General features: G+C 36.9%; 1 pseudogene across 1 annotated transcript in view; it reads right to left on the reverse strand.

Moving 5' to 3' along the window:
- Positions 1-947: 947 nt before the first annotated feature.
- LOC110203670 (E3 ubiquitin-protein ligase DTX3L pseudogene) overlaps positions 948-19,817 on the reverse strand; it is a 33,522-nt pseudogene continuing 14,652 nt past the window's right edge. Inside the window, exon 2 of the transcript XR_013483530.1 lies at positions 948-5,155. The product of XR_013483530.1 is annotated as an E3 ubiquitin-protein ligase DTX3L pseudogene (transcript). The remainder of the gene's footprint in view (positions 5,156-19,817) is intronic.

Below are 19,817 nucleotides of genomic sequence, written 5' to 3' on the forward strand. Positions count from 1 at the left end.
AAAGACTGTACCCAAACAAAGGGAATACTGGTATTTTTGATGTGGGTATTGTGCTTCCAACAAACTTAAAAATGATTTGGATAGTCAGAAAGAGGAGAAATGTAAGAAAATGGAAGAAGATGTAAGACAGTTAAAAGCACTCTCACTCTCTCCAAAACCTCTGTTCAAATAGGACCTTTAACTAAAATCATGATTTTTTGCTATCACTTGATTTGCCTGTTGATCTCTTTGGAAGAGACCGTCTGTGTAAATTATGATATATATCCTTTATATTCTGTACCCAAGAGGAGGTGTTTTTGAAACTACAATAGGAAAGGACTGATTTAGGTACTATGTGGCTTCAAGTTTAGGAAGAGGACAAAGGAAAGTGGAAGTTTCACCTTAGGCTGGAAAAACAACCCTAAATAAAGGAAACTTAGTCTGTATTGTGGGCCTGGTCTAGGAATGATTCTGGTTTGATGAAACGAATTGAGTCTGTTATAATCAATTACTCCAAGGATAAGCCATGGCCATGCATTAACAATACCCTCCGTCCAAATTCAAATTAAAGTAACACAGTCAATAATTGAAGACTAAGAGGAATAAGGACTTACCAAAAATAGGCAGTGCTCATGTAGTACCCAGTTTTACTGGTAAGAAAAGATGGTAAATTAGATTAGGTTAACCTGTGTATTGGGTTTCTCCAAATTAAGCATTTCTGTGATTTACCTACTATCTTTTCAAGACATTTGCAGGAAATTTAAAGTTGTTTATTCTACCAAAGCATCCACCTTAATTCATTATGCCTTCACAGCCTTCGGCCTGTTCTTTGGTCCCCAATAATTTTGGCTCTTGCACTCTCCACACTTGAGATTCAAGCCTCCTCCAGGTTTACATGAGGGGATTGCTGATTTGTACCTCATAAAAAGATAAGAGCATAGATGAACTAAATCATCATTAACTCTCTGTAAGTTTCCAATGCTTTTAATGGACAAATAAACAAAAAAGAAAATAAGGAACTGAACAAACTGCTAGAGAAACTAGACCAGAAAGACTTCTGGCATCTTCTAAATGGGACTGGAAAAGAATATACACATTTCAAAGTAGAACATGGAATTTTTACAAAAATTGGCCATGTCCACTTAGGGCACAGAGATAATACAAACAAATATAAAAACACAGAAATAATTAATAAATTTTTTTATACACCACAACTTTTTTTCTGGTCATTACAGTCTCAGTTTTATTAGAAGCATCTGACACAGCCATTAAATCATATCTCCCCTAACAAAAGCATAGAGCCAAATCCAGATGATCTAATTATTTAGAGAAGAACTAAATAAACAACACTTTGGCTACAACACTTAACATTTTGCACTGGGGTAATACAGTGGTGTATTATCACTAATAAGCTGTTTGTGACTGGGAAAGGAATCTCTCTGTATAACAGGTTCTCTTTCATTTTGCAAGCAATGCTGCAGGACCCAGTATTTCAGCTCCTAATGAGTATTTCTGCTTAGTTTTTGTAGCAAATATAAAAGGTGGACTCATTCAGAAAACAATGGGCATTTCATCTGTTACCCTACAAGTATACTTTTTGAGGGGGCACTTTGAATAATGGCAAATTGAATGGACAATTCTGCGGAGGTTAAAAGTCAGAAGGCAGAGAACGAGGGCAGCACAAAAGCCAAGGTCATTTACCTATTAACCTGGGAACTCTGATTCCCAGGTCAATGAGCGTGCCCATGGTTAAGCCAGTTAATCAACAAGTATTTAAGAGTCTACTATATTCTAAGTACTGTGCTAAGTGCTGGGGATACAAAAGAAAGCAAATGACAATCTCTGCTCTCAAGTAGCTTGTAGTCTAATGAGGAAGACAATATGCAAACAACTATGTACACACAAGTTACATACAGGACAAAATGGAGATAATCCAAATAGGAAAACCATCACTATTAAGGGGTTTGCGAAAGGCTTCATGTAGAAGGTGGTATTTAGAAGAAGTCAGGGAAGCCAGTGGGTGGAAATGTGGAGGAAAAGAATTCCAGGCATGGTGGATTTCCAGTGAAAATGCGCAATCGAGACAGATGGAGTTTCTTGTGCAAGGAACATCAGGAAGGCCAGTATCACTGAATCTCACAGTACATAGTGGGGGAATAAAGGGAGGGGTAAGGCTATGAAGGGCTCTGAGGCTTTTCTATCTGTTCCTGAAAGTGATTGGAAGTCACTGGACTTGATTGAAGACAGAATTATCTTTCCCCACTTATAAATTTACATTAAATTTGCCAGAGCCCCAAGGATGGATAGTTTCTTTCTGAAGTGAAGAACTCTTATATTTGGAGAATAAGCTTCTTCAAGATGTCTTCTAGTCTTTTTAATGTTCTGGCTACCATTCCAGTTACAAGGGAGCTAGCTCTGGTAAATTCTGAGGCTACCAACAGCTTTCCACAAATAATGTGAATGGACCTGAAGGTCAGTCATCACCTTGTGTAAGTGGTACAATGGAAGATTCCTTAACTCCAGTGTCCCTGGTGACAGCAAAATGGAGACAGGCAGGAAAGCACTGAGAGATACACTCTGGGTTCTCACTAGAGGAACTTTTACTTCCCTACCAGGCTCTAAGTACGTCTAATAAAAAGTTAAAAGCTCCAAAAAATTAGATAGGTTAGCAGATCACAGTTCATCTGATTCAACCCCAAACAAATTAAGCTCTTCTCAAGTTCTTTTATTTTTTTCTAGATGGTGCCTACACGCATATATATTTTAATGATTGCTTTGATTGCTTTCCATGGCTGCAACTTTTATGAGTTCAGCTCTCAAGGAATCCTTGAAGTCAACACGTTTACTCAATTCCTTTTGCCTTCAGTTCCTGCTTGACTCGTTGCAGATAGCCAGGATCAGGGTAACCAAAGTTTTCTGGCCCACCAAACTGGAGAGTTTTGTGGTGAATATCATTCCAAGTGATCACATCATTGACTCCTGACGTCCGAGACTGTCCTACTGTGAAAATCAACCTTTGGTCAAAAGCTCTTCTGAGGAGAAGCAAAACCTGCCGTCCTTCGTCATTATTGGGCAAGTACGCCACCCGTCTTGTGCCTTCATAGCGTCTTCCTGGGTTGGGATGGTCTTCTGTCTGAATCCCTCCCCGCATGTCATACTGAATCACAATGGTGCCACATGAATTGTAACCGGGAAGTGAAGAAGTCCTGTAAGAGGTTGTCATTGTTCCATCTGGCTGATTCCCCTTCAGGATATGATAGGAAGTCTGGCATACAGGGCACGCTGGTCTGTGTTTCATGGCCTCTCTGATACAAGGGCCACAGAACTTATGCTTGCACTTTGAGAGGACTTCTTTGTGGTGAATGGTGTCCAGACAGATGGCACACTCATCCTCTTGTTCCTCCTCCTCTTTTCCTAAGTCCCCACAGCCAGGCAATCCCTTGAAGGGAGTTGAAGCCATCTTTAAATCAGCACCATTTCTGTCCAGTGGGGATTTGGGATCTCTATACCAAATTTCTCCAAGGGAGAGAGGTGGACCTTGTCTTTCCTGAGGAAGACCTTCAATACTAAAATGTCTCTTAACAAATTTCATTGCTTTTGCAATGTACTTGGGCAAACCAGTCAATGTCAGTTCTTGTTCATACCACTCCAAGTTTACATGGGGGTGCTTTCTTTCAAAGTCTTCAAAAAATGTCTTTTCAGGCCAACGCTTTTTCTCTTGGCTTAATGGCTTCAATATAACTACCTCTCTGACAACTTCAGGTAAGAGCATCTGAAACAGCTCAATGAAATCTTCATAAGCATGTGCAGAGAGGTCTACGTCTTTGCGTTTTGGCTTAAATACAATGAGAGTCTTCCGACTTAGCGGTTTGTTCACCAGCTCCATGACAGTGTCATATGTTTTCTCTATTTCTTTGATTTCATGGCGCAGAAGACGCAAGTGATCGGTATCAACCTCAATTTCATTCTGCATCGTGTTTTCGGAAAGCACCATTTCCAGAGGTGGTTTGCGAGAGAAGTTTGCTTCAATGAAATGTTGAACTCCTAAGATATCCTGTGGATTTCCCCAGAGAATTAAGACTTTTCCTTCAGCTTTAATACGAAGGTTCTTAAACATGTCAGTCAGTGTTTTTTGGACTTCAAATGCCAGTTTATTATCTGCAAAATGAAGATCCCTATGGGTCACATTCTTTATTTCCTTCTGAAATGCTCTGGTAAAAGCTTCTTGAGCTGCTTTCCTGTTCGCTGACTTACTTGTCTCAAAATCTAAACACACATTGCCTGTAGGATATGACACAGTACCTTTGATACGGACCTTATGCTCACTTTGTATTCTGTCCAGAGTTTGAGAAAAAAAGTATTTAAAATATTCATACAAATGTGAAGGAACCGAGATAATGTCCAACTCCTCTTCTTTTGTGTTTTGGGTTTGAGCGAAGACTAGAACTGTCTCCGTCATTTGGCACATTGTGCTCAACTTCTCTTGCTGAGGCGGAGGGGGGGAAATCATCTTTTTGCTCATCTTCCACCATCTTCTCACGTAAGAATTGATAAATTTTTTTAATATCCTCAAAGTCACCAATCACTTTCTCAGGTCCATCAAGGCCTCCTTCTATTTTGACATTTGGGCAGAGGTTAATAATTTCCTCCCTTCGCTCTTTGGAAAGCTTGAAGTTCAGCCGGGCCCTTACATGGAGAAATATCTTCTTAGTGAAGGAATCAGAGGAGCTAGCAGCACCTCCTCCATCTGGAAATTCCTCTGGGACTGACTGAGTTGGAGAGGAAAGCTGGCTTATCTCCACAGTACTGTTCTCTTCTTCTGGGTCTTCATTTGCTTCTAGGAAGATGGTCACATGTGATGTATCACTGACTGCCAAAGAGTGATCTCCCTTTGCTATCACACCTTCTTTGGCTTGTCGTTTATAAAACTCTACCCAGAAAGTGCCTTCATTGGGACCGGCTTTGACCCTGCACTTGCCTCCCCCAGACTTACATGGGTTCTGGAAATACTTCTGCAGCTTCTTCTCTATTCCAGAGCAGCTCTCAGACACCCGGACCAGGACCCGGTACAGCGGGCTGTGGGGAGTGGTACCAGTGGCCATCAGGGCAGGGTAGGAACTCGGGAGTTGAAGATCCGGGCCTGTGACGTTTGTTCGCTGGCCTCTGGAGGGGGAAACTGGGAAGCAGAGAAGGAAGATAAAAAATTGCTGTCAGCTCCCTACTCCCCACCTCTCTGCCCAGAGCATAACTTAACAAAACAGCAATTGGTTCAGATAGCACAAACATAACAAAGGGAAACAAATGGCAATGTAACAATGAAATCCTAAATAATGACAAGTTCAGAGATTATATTTTTAAAAATACAAGTAATTATTTGAAAAAATAATGAGAAAATTGAGAACGATGATGACGATGATGATGATGAAACAACATACAATTTCCAGGATGCAGATAAAGCAGTCCTAAGAAGGAAAAAGGTATATGTCTTTACAAACATACATTAACCATCCAGAAGATAAGAATAATGAAATGAATATTCATTGAAAAAATTAGAAAGCCAACAAATAAACAAGCTTAAAATAAGCACAAAGATATTAAAAATACAGAAAGAGATAAATTGAAAACAGAAATACTGCAAAGAAATGATATCTAAAACTAAAGGGTGGTTCTTTGAAAAGAATAATGAACTTAATAAAGTTTTAGCTACTCTGATTAAAAAGAGAGGAGAAAATCAAATCAATAAAATAGTAAGTGAGCAAAATGAAATACCAACATGATCAGAAGAAAAAATAAATAATCAGCATGTTATGTACAGTGTTAACCAAAATCAACATCACAAGTCCATGAGACATGTGTTGAAACTTAAGTTATTACAAGAGAAGGCAAATGCATGTGGGTACTCCCTGTACCAACAAGCCCAGCAGTGCAGGGAAGGCTTTGGTATTTAATTCACAAGGAAAGGGCGAAGGCATAGGGGAGGGGAAAAGGACCCATGCCCTACCAAAGGGTAAGAGAAAGCATATATAAGTAAAAACTGGGAACTGCCAGGCCAAGAAGATATGATGGTCTGCTTAACTTCAAGGGTCCCAGTTGCAGAAATAGTTTCTCAGTCTGGTACAGACTGACTGGTGCTTGACTTGACTTCGAAGGATATACAGGGAGTCCAGCTTGGGGTGCAAAGAACAAATTGTGTCAGCCAAGGGAGGCCTTCATCCTTGACACATTCAGTGCCTCTACATACTCCAGGTCCAGTGTTTCTACAAAATATGACAACTCAAAAAGAAAAGCTCAAGGGACCCTTTAATATCTGCATATCCTTGTACCATTAGTCAAAAGCAATCTCTAGATATGTCAATGACCACAGAGAGTGCACTTGGTAAAATATTCCCATGCATACGACCTGTGAAGGGTCTCTGAAGGCAAGAGAAAGAAACACTTCAGAAAGATAAAAGTCAACAGACAGACAACTAACAAGAGACTTTGGGCATTTTATGTCTCAAGACTGATACAGGATAGTTCTAATTACAAAGTAAGATTGAGGAGAGGATTCTGGGAAGATGGTGGAGTAGGTCAGAAAATTCCAAGTTCTCCAGATTTCCTCTACAAATAAGACAAAATAGTGAACCTTAGGGTGAACGTAGAATGGTAAAAAGTAACAAGAGCTGGGACAGAACAGTGGTCCTCCTGGGACAAGAGAAGATCTGAGATTTGGTCCCTGTGAAGTGTGAACATCTCCAGGCTAGTTCCACTCAAACAACAAGCAGAATTCCCTGGGGCTGAGCTGGGAGGTAGACTTGGTACCAGGCACAGGAATTTTTACCTCCCATAAAGTGCGGGGAGTCAGGAGTCTGGGCAGGGGAAGATTGATGGAACCTCTGTTGATAAGGGAGGCTAGGTCCAGCTGTGCTGCAAAGACACAGCCCTGGGTGAGAAGGAAACAGCACACACCTGGTAAGTGCAGAAACAGTGGGGTGGACACCACTGGCAATGGGCACTTACAGGAGGGCAGAATTCTTGGTTTGGTTCCAGGCCAGAGGGGAGAACTGAAGGAGGATCTAAGGCCAAAGGCACCATCCTCCACACACCAGGACTAGAGGTGATTACAATAATAAGCTTCTACAAATAAAAAAAAAATTAGTAGGCTAAGGAGAAAGAACTGAACCATAGAAAGTTACTATGGGGGCGGCTAGGTGGCACAGTGAATAGAGCACCAGCCCTGGATTCAGGGGGACCTGAGTTCAAATCCTGCCTCAGACACATAACATTTACTAGCTGTGTGACCCTGGGCAAGTCACTTAATCCCACTGCCTAGCCAAAAAACAAAAACAAAAACAAAAACAAAAAGTTACTATGGAAATAGAGAAGACTGGGGTTCCCCTTCAGAGGAGGATATTGATGCAAAAAAAAAAAGCCTCTCCTTTCCCAAAGAGTAACATGAAATGGTCACCTGTCCAAAAAGAATTTATAGAAGAACTTTTAAAAAATAGCCAAAATCAAATGAGAGAGATTGAGGAATTTTTATTAATAAGAACAATCCAAGAAAAACAAGAAGACTGTGAAAAGAAAGTCTACCAACTAGAAAAGGAGATCCAGAAACTTAAAGAAGAAAACAACTCCCTGAAAATTAGAATTGGGCAAGAAGAAGCCAGCGAACTTATAAGAGACCAAGAAATAATATAATAAAATATAAAGAAAGAAAAAATAGAAGAGAAAGTGAAACATCTCATAAGAAGAACAACTGATCTAGAAAACAGAACAAGAAGAAAAAAGCATAAGAATAATTACACTACCTGAAAACTACAACACAAAAATAATCTTGATGCAATAATACAAGAAATAATTAAAGAAAATTGTTCTGAAGTGTTAGAACAAGAGGGCAAACTAGAAATGGAAAAAAATCTACCCATCACCACCTGAAAGAGGTCCTACAAGGACAACCTACAGTAACATCATAGCTAGATTCCAAAAGCCCCCACTGAAGGAGAAAATATTACGAGCAACAAGAAAAAGCAATTAAAATATGGCAGAGCCAGAATTAGAATCACACAAGACCTAGTAGCAGCAACACTAAAAGACCTAAGGTCTTGGAATACTATATATGGAAGAACAAAATAACTGCAGTTGCAGATGAAAATATCATACTCAGCAAAGTTAAGCATAATCCTGAATGGAAAAAAATGACATTTAATGAATTGCCAGACTTTCAAGATTTTGTTGCAAAAAGACCTGAAATCAACAGAAAATGTGACATACAAGATTCATACATACATACATACATACATACAAGAGAAATATAGGGTAAACATCAAAGACTAATTACAAGGAACTCAATGAGGACAGACTGTTCACTTTTTATATGAGGAAATGTAAATCATTTGTCCAAGATTGTTATTAGTAATTGGATAGTTTGAGAGAAAGATTAGGGTAGAGATGATTATGATGTGATACTAAAAAGTAAATCGTCTAGGAAAAAGGTAAAAAGTGTAATTATCTTATATAAATGAGGTGGGAGATGAAAAACTGACACAGAGGAATTAGATGGAAGAAAAGGACTGGTAGTTCTGGAACCCTACTCTCAGCGGGAATGGGCTAAAGGGGGGACAAGTTGTATAAATATCTAGAAGGTCATGAAAGTCTTCTAAATTCAGAAAGAAATAAAGGGCTAAGGGGATAGGGAGGTGGGAGAGGATAAGGGAAGAATTTCAGGATGAGGGAGAAGATAAGGGAGGGATCTTTGGTGGGGAGGAAGGTTAAGTAGTAGAAGGCAAGGTAGCAAGCAGAAGTAAAGTAGAGGAATCAGGAGGGATACGAAATAGGAGATAACACAAAAACATAAAATAAAAATCAGGAGTACGAATATATTAGGGAAAAGTGAAAGGGTAGTAAGCATGATCTCAGGTAAAGCTAAAATAGATTTAATCAAAAGAGAAAAAAAGGAAAATACACTATATGTCAGCCATATTAATCAATATTGTTTTAGACTGTTTAAAATAACCAGACAGTATTGGAGTATTGCTGTGGTGTAGGAAACAATGAATTGGTGGACTTAGAAAAAAAGGGAAAGACTTGGACCTATGAAGGAAGACGTTATCCACCCTCAAAGAAACAGAGAAGAAACAAGTATAATATGGTCTTACACCGATACATAGAAATATATATGTCTATATATGAGTATGAGTATAGATATCTAAGTATATGTATGTGTATGTAAGTATATGTATGTGTATTATGTATATATATGTTTGTGTTTATATGTGGATGTATATATGTTATGCATGTATATTTGTGTGTGTGTGTGTGTGTGTGTGTGTGTGTGTGTGTATGTCTGTATCTGTGCTCAACTGTGGCCTTCTTGGGGGAGAGAGGGGAAGAAGAGGGAAAAAAAATTAAAAAGTACACAGCAGAGAACAAAAGAAAATTTACAAGGAAGCAAAGAAAAGATGGATAGCTGAGAACACAACGTGTAGTGTTTATTACATAGGCTTTCTTGAAATAGAAATTTATAGGTGTATATTTCAAATCCTCACATTCATTCTGAGCATATGGCAATGCTTTTTATTTTCTTTTTCATCTTGTATTTAAGTTTTAGTATATAAGTTTATAATACATTTCTTTTTCTTTTTTTCTTTTCTTATGGTGTATTTAAGTTTAAAATAAATTAATAAAATGTGAGATCACAACCATAAACAAAGCATAGTACAAGCCACAGTAAGAATGTTCAAAATCAGGGATTAATCCAGAGGGGAAATCATACAACATCAAGAAAGCCAAGAAAACTTTAGTATACAGATACACAAAATAAAAGACAAAGGGGTACAATAACGGACATCAATATTAACAAACGTTAAGTCTCCCTGCAATAACCCTTCCCAATATCCATTCAATCAGCACATTTCATCTTGCATCTCAGATGTCCCATGCAGTCATCCTGTCCCTGGCATTCCTCTTCTTGGGGCAGTATGGAAAATATCATGTCCTCAGGGTCACCACTTCAGTGGACTTCCTTTCTGGTTCAAAGTTGTAAAGATTCCTTAGACGTTTCTGCTAAAATTTTCTACAAAACAGATCTCAATACAAGATTTCCACACTAGTAACAAAGTTTACTTCTCTAATACCTAGTACATGTGGTAGAAACCAGCTGGACCCTAGGGATTCTTTTCTAATAAATAACAGAGCAATAAGGGGCACATCAAATTAGGAGCCCATAGTCCACTTGAAAATTCAGTAATTTACATTATAAATACCCCATGCAATTTCTATCTTTATCTAAATTCTATACCTGACATAAACATTACTAACAACAAGCTAAAGGGTTACTGTTACATTGACATATGTAACACATTCAAATATGAACTAAATATTTTAAATACCACAGAAAGGAGAACTCTTAAAATATTCTAAATCATGCACATAGTCATTTTATCTTGTTTTCTCAACATTTTACTTAATTTTTTAACTTTACAATTTTTAACTCTTAATTATTTTAGAACTCTAAATTTAAATACCACTTAATTTAATTTATTCCAACTCAATTCAATTATTCAATTCCCCTCCTAAAAGGAACTGAGACAGATAAGGATGTAATCCTCACATTTTAAAAATGTGTATTACACAATACTTTTTATAAGAAGATGACCAATAAAACACAAATTAATTTACATAAAAGTTACCAAGTAAACTTCAGTTGTAGCAAAAGACTTGGGATGGGTTGCATAGATATACTTAAGTAATCAATTTCAAAAGAATGCATATCAAATAAGTTGGTGATAATAAAATATTGTTGATAATAAAAACATGTTTGTACCACAAGAAATGATGGGTGTTATTTCCACATTAAGAACCTTAAAAAAAAAAAGTAAGAATCTTAAATAAAACTGACATTTTCATTGACACAACACAAATTATTCCATAAGTTATTCTCCTCTAAGAGAACTGATTGCACTAAAATTAATACTTTCAAACAAAATTGAAGATGTTTCTGATTTCATTTTAATTATTAATAGAGAAACAACTTGGTCCCATAAACTGTTGCATCAATATCAATTATTCTTGCATCATTTGTAAATATATATCTAGTAACAGGCAGATGACTAGGCCAAATACTCATTTAATAAGTTGTTTAGGATATAGAAAGGACTATAATTCTAGGCTGAAAAGCTTAGATATTATACAAATGCATTTTATTATAGTTGCTCAGATGTGTTCCAGCCTTAGTCTATTGGATAATGATTTAACTTTGTGCTTGTATCTTTGTTTCACAAGCTTCTTTTACCTTTGTCTAATTATTCCCAAAGCATTCAGAAAGAATGAGTTATTTCAGGGACTTACTCTTACACATGACAATGTTAAGTATTAGCAGGCAGATGACAAGCCTAAGTACTAAGTTACTTACTTTTTTGGGATATGGAATGACTACACATTTAGATTGAAAAGTTAAAATCGTACACACTTGCATTGTGCTCATAACTTCTACTGACCACTTGCTCTGATTCTAGAAATTTGCAATAAGAAGGAAAATGCAGGCACATGATCCTAACAGCCTTGCTTAGTGGTTCCTAATGATTCAACACATATATGGCAGGATAAAGCATCCTTAGCTCTGTTTGACTTCAGGTAAGAATCAGAATCGATAACAATTATACAGTAACAATTCCACTTCATAGCTAGAATCGGGAATAGCCAGGTGGGAAACATTCCTGTTCAAAAGAAATTAACACAATGGGGAAACTGAGCCAGAAGGATCCTACCTGAGGCAATTCCAAGCTCACAATCTCGACTTTTTCCCAAATACAGATATCCTCTTGTAACAGTTTAGGATCACATTCCCTCTGAATAGCTTTTGGCATTTCTCTCAAATGGTGGATTATTGACTTACTGATCCATCAGACAATCATAGCTGAATTCAAAACTCAAAACACTATCAATTACAGTCCCAAGAGATTTTATCTCAAATGAAAAGTTTCACTTATCACAGCTTAGGGTTAGACATAATTATTTTTACTCTTATGAAGTTGCCATAAGCAATAAAAGTTTACCAGGAGTCACACATTCATGACAGATTTTACTTAACAATGTTCACTTGTTTTTCTTTTCTTCTTCTCCTTAAGCTTAGACTCATCCTGGTATAAGGATCAATCATTAGAAATCACTTCCATATTATACACAGACTTGTAAATTCTCAGTAAGCCAATTTCATTCTCTAGGAACTCCATAACCCAAGACTGATGACCTTTCCCATACAGATGGTTTCAAGGAGGTGGGTGCTATTATTAATCCCCATACAGATTAGTAAATTGAGGTCAAAAGATATGAGGTAACTTGCTTAAGGTCACCCAGTCAACAAAATTTCAGATCTGTGCATTTTCCCAATCTGTCTTAATGCCAAATAGTATAATAAATTTTGATGCATCACAACATCATATGAGGAGAGACACATTTCACTTAAAATAAGATCAGAATAAATTCAATTATACCTGGATCTATTATTTTCCAAATAGTAATGAATTTGAATTCATAATTTTAATTTAGTAGTATTATATTTTACACAAGGGCTTTTTATTCTAAGCATTTCATATTTGGGGTCCTCTATTTCCAGCCAATTTACTGTCAAAGATTGTAAAAGTGGTAGTTTGTTACTAGGTTTTAATCTATCCCGAATATCACACTTAAGAGCACATTTTAATTTAGTTCAAATATGGGTTCTACAATCTCAGAAAGAACTGCTTGCTTATCAGTTTACTCTTAATTGTCTGTTACTTTTTTCTGTATATACTTCCAAAACAAATAGCAGTCATTTATTACTCTAGTTCCCAATAAGATAAACACATGAAGTTTCACACAACCATCTCAGTCAAACAAAGCAAAACTTTTTCAACCCCTTTTTCCCAATTTACTAATCAAAACCCAGTAGAAATTTTTTAAAATGCTTATTTTAACTTTGAGGTATTCAGTGTGTCAGCCATCCCCAGAGATCTCAATGTGACTTAATTCTGATAGAAAGCTTTCATTTATAGTTCATATTTTTGTAGTCTACAATCATTTTTCCATAATACCAGATTTTAAGGGTTGTTTTTCAAGGTCTAATTTATTTACAAAGGGTCAAATATCATAATTGCCCAAAGAGAAAAACACATCTTCACTTTAAATAAGACTGTATTATATTCTGTTTAGGACTAATACAATATAATCCAACCTGGAGTTATTGTTATAAATGGGATCATACAGAATTCTCAAATTTTGCAAGGGTCATACATTGCCAGAACTTTAAATTACAGACACCATTACATTCAGTAAGTATATTGTCAAAGATTGACTTGGCAGTCCTGCTTTTTCAACTCTGTCATTTGGGGGTAGAGGCTAAGTTCTTCTGAAATACAGAAATTTTTAAAAATGACCTCTATTACATAGTAATTATAATGAAATTGTTAATGTATATTCCCCACATAAAGATTAGGATATATGCCTCTATTATAGAAATCTAGTAAGTTATTCTCAAATGATTCCATGATGCTGGCAAGAAAAGGAAAGTTGGAAATACTGAGTTCTCTATGAAATGAGGAAATGGAAGGAGGTTTTTCAACCTTCAGGTCAAAAAGGTGCAGGCCTTCAATCAAAAAGAGAGGTAACAGAGTCAGAAAGAGTGAGGGGGGGAATTGAGTATGAAAGGTGAATCAAAATTCAAGATGGTAAGATTTCTGATGGCTAATATAACTCAGAGGAAAAATGATGGAGATTCTTGGCAAATAAACCAAAAAGTAGAGGTTATAGGAAATGAGCAGGTGGGAATTCTGAGCCTTCCCTAGAGGGACACTTTGGCAGGAGCTGTTTTTCTTAACCCTGCAGCCCTCTAGTTCTGATTAGCACCCAGAAAAAAAAAAAAGAGGCAACCTAGGGCACTTAGGAATTGTTGAAGACCAAATCTCCACAATGATAAGATTTCTGATGATGAACCTATCTAAAACAAAGAATGATGTTCCCCTTTCAGAGCTAGATAAATCTAATAAAAAAATATGAAAGAAATTAAGAAAATTAATAGAATTTTAGAAAAATTAAATTTGATAAACCCCTGGTAAAAATTGAATGAGAATAGGAATATTCCTTTTTTCTCAGCAATACATGGCACCTACAAAAAACTGACCATATATTAGAGCATTCAGACGTAAAAGGTGATGCCATAAGCAAATTAAGGGAATATGAAATAGTTTACCTCTCAGATCTATAGATAAAAGAAGAATTTATTACCAAATAAGAAACAGAAAGTATTACAGTATATAAAATGGGTATTTTTATTACATTAAATTAAAAAATTTTGGCACGAGCAAAACCAATGCTGTCAAGATTAGAAGGAAATCAGGAAACGGGGGGGGAATTTTTACATTATATTTCTCTAATAAAAGCCTCATCTCTCAAATATAGAGAGAACTGAGTCAAATTATTAATATATGAGTCATTCATTCCCCAATTGAGAAACAGTCAAAGGATATGAACAGGCAGTTTTTAGATGAAGAAATCAAAGCTATCACTAGTCATATGAAAAAATGCTCTAAAATCACTACTGACTAAAGAAATGCAAATTAAAACAACCCTGAGGTACCACTTCATACCTGTCAGATAGGCTAATATGACAGAAAAGGAAAACGATCAATGTTGGAGGGGATGTGGGAAAATTGGGACACTTGAATGCACTGCTGCTGGAACCTGGAACTGATCCAAACATTCTATAGAGCAATCTGGAACTGTGCCCAAAGGGGTATAAAAAGGTCCATACTCTTTGACCTAGCAATACCATTACTAGGTCTGTATTCCAAAGAGATCAAATATTTTTTTTAAAAGGAAAAGTATCTACATGTACAATAATATTTATAGCAACTCTTTCTGTCATGGCAAAGAACTGGAAATTGAGGGAATGCCCATCAATTAGGGAATGGCTGAACAAAATGTGGCATATGATTGTGATGAAATTCTGTTGTGCTATAAGAAATGACAAGCAGAATGCTTTCAGAAAAACCTGGAAAGACTTATAGGAACTGATGCAAAGTAAAGTGAGCAAAATCAGAAGAGTGTACACAGCAAGCGCAATATTGTGCAGCATCAACTGTTTACTTAGCTATTCCCAGCAACAGAAAAATCCAAGATAGTTCTGAAGGACCTATGATGAAAAATGTCATCCACCTGCAGGGAAGGAACTGATGGAATCTGAATGTAGACCGAAGCTTACTATTTTTTACTACCTTATTTTTCTTGAGATTTTTTTTTTTGGTCTGTGTTTTCTTTTACAACATGACTAATATGGAAATGTTTTGCATGACTACATACGTATAACCTTTATCAAATTGCTTGCCTTCTCAGTGATGTGGCAGGGGAAGGAAGGTGGAAGAGAATTTGGCACTCAAAATTATAAAAGTATGAAGGTTAACATTGTTTTATTGTAATTGAGAAAAAAAATATTAAAATTTAAAAAACTTACATTGTCCCTTCAATTATGACTAACACCTTGTTGAAGGGAAAAATGCAATCATTTTTAAATTCATTTAAAGGATTAAGTAATTCATTTCACAAATATCAATAGTCTATGTTTGTTTTTATCTGCTAAGACTATTTTAAATCTCTTAGTTTATGCTAATCCAAAGTTTTGAACTGAAGCCAGAGTAATTCACCAGCTAAAATTTTCCCAAATATTACAAAATTGTTTCTTTTTTTGTCATTCCTGCCTCAGTTAGGAGTTCTCCCTTATCCCACGCTTCAAGGAGCTTCCCCCAAAGGAGTTTCCTTTGGCATATTATTTGTGCTTTTTCTAATGTTCTCTCTCTCTCTTTCCCTCTCCCTCTCTCTCTATATATATAAATCTAAGTGTATATGTGTATATATAAGTATATAAAATTCTTAAATATGACCAGGTAAAATCTGTCACACATGCACACACATACAATGATAATGAATGACAGGTCTTCCCAGTAGCTGTTTTGAGGCTTCAGTAGCAGCCTCTGGATTTTATTTCTCCTTATCAGGTAAAGTGCCTCTTCTGGTTGGAGAAGTTAAAAAGACTTTTACTGGCCCAATTTAAAATCTAGGGGGTATATTTGTGGAGAGGGTCTTCAAGAATACCCTGGCCAAGGTTTTACTCATTTCTGGAAACCCTCCTGAGGGACCATGCAGCTTGGCTAAGCATCCTTGCCACAGGTCTGGTGTTCAGTTTATTAATCTAAACAAGATTCAGGAGTCCCTAGCAGGAATCCCCTTCTGACTGTTTAAGATGTCAAAAAACTGGATGCCAGGTTTTTAGCACCACAAGTGGAGTCACTTAATGGCTTAGGAAAAACCCATGGGTTATGTCAGTGCTTTCAGTACAAAATGAAACCTCCTGGGAGGACAAAGAATTCCTCCACTGAGGCTTGCTTTCAACAACTGCATTAACAATGCCATACTCACCCAGTGCAGGTGTGGCTACCAATGGGTTCAGCACTCTATCCAGGGACCTAGTTTGTAACCTAACAGAGGGCAGTATCAGGGCTAAAACCTGGAGACCATCCCTCTCTGCCTCTCTCTCTCCCCACCTCCCTTTCTTCCTCCATGTCTTATTCCCTTTCCATACTTCTCTCTGTCTGTCCTCTCTCAGTCTTTCCCTCTCCATCTTCATCCTTCTCTCTCCATCATTTTATCAATCTCTTTCTTCTCTCTGTCTCTCCCCTTCCTCCACCCTCCCTCCCTCTTCTCTTACCTTACTCTCCATCCTTCCCTATCTATTCTTCTGCCTCTTTCCCTCCTTCTCCATTTTTCTCTCTCCTCTGTCTTTCTCTCCCTTTCCCTCTCCATCCTCATGTCTCTATCTTTCTCTCTTCAACTCCATCCTTCTCTCTCCCCCTTTTGTCCCCCCTTTCTATCCACACCCCCTTCCTCTCCATCCTTCTGCATTTCCCTCTCCCTCTTTTTTCTCTCTCTGTCTTTCCCCTATCTCTCTTTCTTTCTCTTCCTTTCCTTCTCTCTTCCTCTCCCTCTTCTTGCTTTCCTCCCTTCTTCCCTCCCTAGTAGTTGGCATCTTAGTGATATATACATGTTGGCTATTATGAAGGAAAAAGCTACATCCAACTCAACAGAATTAAAAACCTGTGCTTTAAATGAACATTAACTGAATGTTGCACAAAGTGTTTGTGTAAAGCCTTAATATTATCCAGCATCTGAAATACACTGAGGATTAAGTGCAAGGTTTATTTTAAGAGACATTTGCTGAAAGCAAATATTATTCAAAGTTTCTGATTCATTCTATCATAATATTATTAATTTTGTTAGTTTTACTGCTGCTCTGCACATATTAGTTATGTAAAGACCTGAAACATGTACAATCGATTCTTGAAATGATCTGAATTATCTAAGTGGGTAATACTAGAAAACAGTATCAAAAAAGGGAATGTAAGGATAAGTGAGGGTTAAATTCTAACACAGCACTATCCTAAGGAGGTTAAATTGTAAACAGTACAGTTTTAGGGAGCAGTCTTGTATAATTCCTTCCCTCTTGCCAAGACCAGGTGCACATAATGGAACCAGACTTAAATAGATCGTTCTGCCAATGTTATGCCAACATTATTGAGGTGCACACATCATGATAAACATGCCTATGAAAAAATACCTGGATGAAAATTCTGAAAAATAGTTGTACTGAAATAAGTTCTGAGACATTTCTGTGCTGCACATGAGTTATTTTTAGATATCTAAAGAAGTTCCTACTCTGTTGTCTGTATAAAAAAGACTGCTCTTATGGATTTCTCTCATAGCCTCTCACAGGCTACCTATATTCGTATACTCTGGATGCTCCTAGTTTCATCTTTTCAATAAACTCTCTATTATTTCAAGGATGGCTCCACATAGGTCCATTTCAACCTAAGACAAACCACAAAATAAACCCTCAAAAATCAACTGTATTTCTGTGTATTAATAAGAAAATAAAACAGGCAATAAGAGAAAAGAATATCTCATTCCAAATAACTAGGGAAGGCTTACAATATCTGTGGATCAATCTATAAAAGCACACAAAACACTTTTAGAGATTCAATTACAAAGTGTCCCTTCAAGAAATAAAGGATAATTTAAATATCATAGCTCATAGCTGGGCTGTGCCAATAGAATAAAAACGACAAGGCTATCAAAGTTAATTTAGCTTTTTAATGTCATACCAGTCAAATTATCTGAGGGATGCTTTATAGAAATTTATAAAATAATAACAAAATTCATGTGGAAAAACCAAAGATCTAAAATACCAAGTAAAATGATCAAATAAGGCAAGACTGAAGAATAAATACTCAAAACTTCAAACATATTATAAAACAGCACTTATCAAAATCATCTCAGATTGGTTATAGGTAGATAACAGTGGAGTAAAGGAAAAGCCTAGACAAGGGAGAATCAACAACAATGGAAACTTAATAACCCAGTGTTCAATAAGGTGGAAACTACATATTACTCTTCAGAAAAGAACTTCCAATTTGATAAAAACTTCTGGGAAACTGGAAAGCAGTGTTGTAGAAATTAGGCTAAGATTGCACCATATTCCAAAATTCATTTTAAATGGGTACTTGACCTTACTATTAAAGATCATACAATAACATTTTTAGAAGAGAAGTAGATCATACACCTCTCACAGTTATGGGTAGGAGATGTATTCTTAACCAAGCAAGGGATAGAGGCAATTATAAAAAATAAGATAAATATCTTAGATTACACAAAACAAAAAAGGTTCTCTGTAGACAAAATGAGTGTACCCTGGATAAGCAAGAAAGTGGTCCAATGGAAAAAAAAGTTCACTCAATGAAGCCTCTGAAGCTGAGATGCAATAAAGTATGGATTGATTCTCTGCTGCCTGTGTTAATTTTGGCCTAACAATTAATTCCAAGAAAACACAGGCGCTCCATCAGCCAGCACGACACCATCCATATGTGGAACCATCAGTTACAGCAAAAGGAGTTTTGAATACTGTGGAAAGGTTCACTTACTTTGGCAGTATATTTTATAGGGATGTACACATTGATAATGAGGTTGACTCACGCATTGCCAGAGCTAGCTCAGTGATTGAGAGGCTCCAAAGGAAAGTGTGGGAGAGAAGAGTAAGTATTAGACTATGAAACTGAAGATCTATAAAGCCATTGTGCTGACCTCATTGTTGTATGCCTGTGAAAACTGGACAGTCTACCAGAGTCAAGCCAGGAAACTGAATCACTTCTATCTGAATTGTAGAAAGATTTTGAAGATCACCTGGAAGGATAAGGTACCAGACACTGAGGTCCTTTCTGGGACAAAACTGCCAAGCATTCAAATTCTACTGCAGAGAGCACAACTCCGATGAGCTGGCCACATTGTTTAAATGCCAAATGTATGCTTCCCAAAAAGATTATTTTATGGAGAACTCACACAGGGCAAGGACTCACATGTGGTCAGAAAAAGCAATACAAGGACACTCTCAAGATCTCTCTTATGAACTTTGGAATTGATTGCATGACATGGGAGACACTGGCACAGAACAGCCCAGCATTGGCATGCCCTCATCAAAGAAGGTGATGGGCACTCTGAGCAAAGCAGAATTGAAGTAGATCAAAAGAAACATGAGATGCACAAATTTGGAGAATCTACCCCAAATGTTCACATGGAGTGTTTGCACCCGACTGGTGGTAGAGCATTCCAAGCTCATACTGGTCTAATCAGACACAGTGGGACACACTATAACTTAACTCTAACATAGTGATGTCATTTGGGTCTTCTTCAAGAATGAAGGACAACAACTAACCAATCCAAGATACATAAATAATTAACAGATATATAAGAGAACAAAAAGAGATTCACCCTCAGATAAG

The sequence above is a fragment of the Phascolarctos cinereus genome, unplaced genomic scaffold (genome assembly GCF_003287225.1).
Source record: "Phascolarctos cinereus isolate Bilbo 61053 unplaced genomic scaffold, phaCin_HiC Scaffold_8;HRSCAF=390, whole genome shotgun sequence".
Classification (NCBI taxonomy): Eukaryota; Metazoa; Chordata; class Mammalia; order Diprotodontia; family Phascolarctidae; genus Phascolarctos; species Phascolarctos cinereus.